We start from the raw sequence: 4,575 nt of genomic DNA, 5'->3' as shown, positions 1-4,575 counted from the left end.
CCTCCTGAAACTGAAACAATTACTTTTAATGCAACCTGTCTGTTACTCTTCAAGGTGTTCTACGGCAGTCATGCAGTATTTGGGGGCAGTAGCATCGTTCACCCAACTTCTCAGTTGCTTGATTTTAGCCAGGTGTATTAGACAGCTGTGGCGGTATATTTGTTTGTTGCTGTCTGAAGTGTGAGTATAGCACAGTGCTATAATAAACTTTGTTACTTTTGCTACTTACTGCTTTTAGGCTGCTACCAAAAAATTCCCACTGTTTCTTAACAAAGCTAATAGGAAATATACAAGAGTTTGAGAAAAGAAGGTTAAGCTCTGGGGTTTTGTTAATTGTCCCAGCTTTTTGGCCAGGTTGACTATGAGAGATCAATGTGTACAGTACCACAGCTTGTCAGAAGAATCAATGTGGACATAAGTCTTTTGTTGGCAAGACCTATTTTTAGTGTTAATTTCAACTTCTCTAGAAAAAGCAATCTCAAACACCTAAACACTGGTCTTCCCCTGCCCTACTTCAGCTCAGGTATTTAGGAGTAGTTGGTCTCTTAAAGTAAACGTGGAAGAATGTTTTATTTGGCTTTGACATTTTAGTTACCTCTTCTGATTGCCTGTTTTTGGGTGACTGGAATACAGTAATCATTGTCACAGCAAAAACTGTTTGTGATTTCTGCTGAAAGCCTGTTTTCTCTTTCCAAGTGATGCAAACAAGTTAACAGGAATTCAGAGAAACAGGCGGGTAGCAGCCAGTTCTTACAGCGGTTTGGTTTTTTTTTTTACATGGTTTCAAGTTTTAATAATACATGGTTTTAAAATTTTGTACAAGATCAGTTTCAATTTTGTACACATTTGAAAATAAAAAAGGTCAAGTCTGCTTTGCTTCTATTCAAATGATAACAGATAAATTGGTAGAGTCTGTTGCATTGGCACTTCTCTGTTCAGCTGGAACCTCTGTGGACTTCTGGAAGACAAGATGTTTCCATTTAGAACTGTTCTTTAGAAGGGATAAGTTACTAAAGCTGGATACGGTGATATATGGCATCGTGACTGACTACACCCAGCTTAGTTGAGTGCTCCATAGGATAAAAGACTGCAGTCCCCAAATGACCAGTCCCCCCTCAAATGAGATGATTTAAAGAGCGAGTGCTGTCCAGCACTGACTGTGTTAGAAATCAGTGTCCACTTCCTCCAGAAGTTCTGCATTACGATAGCTTCCTACCAATAGTGTTGTCTGGAACAAATCAAGGTATTGGGGCGTTTTATCTCAAGGACTTTCAGGCTTATTCTTTGTGATGCACTTCAAACTTTGTAATTGATCAGAAAATTTTTACTAACAGGAAAACTGGGTTTTTGCGTGAAACAACTTGTTGTGAAAAGTGCCCCTTTTCCTCTAAAATGACAGCTTTTCAGTGGAAAACTTAATGGCTAAAGATGGAAATACTGCTGCAGTGCATTGTGGGAGGGTTAATTTGATTGTCTTCTGTCCAGATGCTTCATTATGGGCCACTTTCTTGTTTAACCATATAGTTGAACATGTGTCATCTGTTGCTTCTCCTCTGTGGTACCTGTAATCTGAGTTTTATGAACTATGTCCTCTTTTTTAAGCTTTTTTTTTTAATTACTTTTTGGTTTTCTATGTTTACCTGAGTGCCTGGGATTCCTGGCTATCTGGCAGCTCTATCAGAGTTCCTGTATAGGCTTGATATTGAGGCCTGGGAGTCATGGATGTTTTAACAGCATATGTGCCAATTTGCTATACTATATTGCACTGTGAGTGTGGTGCATCTGGGTAGCGTTGAGTTTATTCTGTGTGCTCTATGGTACATGGATATTTATTTCTGCCAAGGAGACAATAGAAGTTGTAAAGGAGGAAGACGTTTTTGTTGCATGAGAGTGCAAACCGAATTTAGGATGAGAATGGAAGCTCATGGCGTCTCACACATCATCATGATGGTATTTTCCTTCTGAACAGATTTTAGCCTTTACCTGAAATATTCTAGTTGAATTTCCTTTTGGGCAGAAGTATTTAAGGGAAATGCAGGCAAAGTTTCTGAGTAACACTGGTGCAAAGCTGGTGAAGAATGCTCTTCCATAATCTTCAAGGCAGACACAAAATTCTTCATGCCTTCTTTCTGCTATTATTGTTTATCTGGTTCTTCAAGAGGGTTTTTTTTTTTTGCTTTGTTTTTCTGAACTTCTCAGGCCAGCCTTTAAGCACATTTCCTGTTGTGTTTTGCAGAAAGCTGAACATGGAAAAAAGTTCAGAAGTGCATCCTTTATTAATAATTCCAGATGCGTGCTTTGCAGTGAATGTGTATTGTTTTCTGTCAAGGAAATCTTAGAAGCCTTGAAGTGGAGAGACCAGTAAGTTAAGCAAGGAGGATGGCAGTTGCCAATAGGAGATGCATGTAAAGAATAAAGCTAGTTTGGGGAGCTAGTTGACTTAAGGACAGGATTTGCAAAGCCAGCATGTTAACGATGGAGCTAATCAATAAGAAGCGTGGAACTGAATGTCTTCAGCTCCTGTTCCCAAGTAGGGAATGCATACTGATTGAATCTCACTGCTTGGGATTCACAGCTCTGAACCACCGGTAGAACTAAATAAGCCAACTTTTCCTCACAAAATGTTACTGACAGAGGAAATGCCCTCCTTTACCTGATATTCCTGCAAATACAGTATTCACCCAACAAGTCCACAAAGAGTCCACTTTGCAAAGACTTCCCACCTTGCCAGATGATAAGCGTGTTATCTGTCTGTGGGAATGAGAAATGGCCTCTCGGTTTCTTCTGCTGACTTTGTTCTGCATTATATAAAAATGGTTGCTCGTCTAGGGATTGGAGCAAAGATCACCTTGTTCTCAAATTATTCTCTCTCTCTAAGCTAGAGAGTTGTGCTTGCTCTAGCATCCTCCTCCTCTTTCTGGCCAAATCACAGTGGAATGACTTCAGCAGGAGAGATGAAGCACCTTTCTCTGTAGTTAGGCAGTTCTTCCAGGGAGGTTTGTCTACCTCTGTGCATGATAAGAGTTTTATAGATTAGTTCAGTGCTTACAGTAGCAGCAAGGTAGTATTTACACACTTGCATAATTTTACGGCTCTGGGCATTCATTTTTTTTCAGAGTCTCCCAGTGTCTGTCTTGATGCATCAGCCTTCTGTACTTAACAGTGCTGAAGTTACTACTCAAACCTGGGCCTAACATTTTGGGAAGGATCAGTTGGGGCTTTCTAGCCATGCAGGCAAGTTTGGGAGAAAATTTGGGATTGTGGATAATTCCACTTTCCCTTCCCCCTCCCCCCCAAATCCTGCTAAAGTGCAGTAGCTTTGCATGGATATTTTATTGTTGCTTTAAAGTTCTAATGACCCATCAAGATGCGTTCTGAAACATGTGAAGTATACTCATCCTATTAACCTTCCAAATAAATATAAGCAGTCGGTTTCTTTAGCCATCAGGATGAGATTATTTTTGATGAAGGTGTAGACAACAAGGCGTATTTTGGGGACATACAGTCTGGATTAAGTCCCAAGGCTGCCCAGTACTTTTCCAGTGATGGGAATGCTGGTAAACAAGTCACTATGTTGTTGTATGGGGATTTTGAGTCTTTTTGTTTTAAAAAAATCCTTATGTATGGCTCATATGGACCCCTGTATAGTGAATAACAGCCTCATGAGAACAGGTTTGCCTTTGCTGTTGCCTTGCAGGTAGTCCAAGTTCCTTCTGGACCTAAGGGCTGATTGAAAAACAGTGTATATTGAGGAAGGGTCAAAAGAAGTGAAGACCAGTCTTTGGGTTTCTCCTTCATTGACAAATTTTTCTAGTCCACATGCTCAGAGGTTTTCTCTATCCAACTCCTGGTGTTACTGTATTCTGACAGCTGCAGAGGAAAGTGTTTTTCAGATGCTGTCCATCATACTTGAACAAAGTTAAAACAACTGAAGGTGGGTCAGGAAACACAGCTTCTGTGAAAATGCTATTGTGCACTTATTTGCGTAATGCTATTCTGCTTTTTAATTATACATGGCTGTTCCCACTTCAAGGCTGAGTTGACACCAAATGTTCTAGCAGCAAGGCAGTTTTTACTGTGTGGTAAAATTTGTCCGTAAAGAGCCCAGTCCTTCACCAACTGATGCAAGTGAAAGTTTTGCTATTGCACTAGTTGACCAATTTTTAGTGGCCTGAAGCAAAATAGTTCCCTTACCCAAATACACACAAATGAGTGATAAAGAAAACTTCAAATTAGAGTTTGAATTGTTTTGCAAATTAAAAAAAAAATGATTCAAACAGTAATTTCATTTGACCTAAATTAGTGTCCTAAATCCAGCAGTTATTCAAACCTTTACAGATATGAGTCTCAGGAAGAGAGGGGAGGACTCTGCAGAACTTTGGTTAGCGCTTTGGGGCATAGTAAATTCTCTTAGGTGCAGACTCAGCCTGGCTTTGCTCTAAGAAAGTGTAATATCACATACCACTGATTACGGCAAAAGCTAAAGATTCAGTTCGTCAGCTGCTCAGAGCTAACCAATTAAAATCCGATTTCACAGAAATCCAAGTTGCTTTTTGTTCTGGGTTTAATAATATG

The sequence above is a fragment of the Struthio camelus genome, chromosome 1, assembly GCF_040807025.1.
Source record: "Struthio camelus isolate bStrCam1 chromosome 1, bStrCam1.hap1, whole genome shotgun sequence".
NCBI lineage: Eukaryota > Metazoa > Chordata > Aves > Struthioniformes > Struthionidae > Struthio > Struthio camelus.
Note: the sequence above shows the minus strand (reverse complement) of the source record.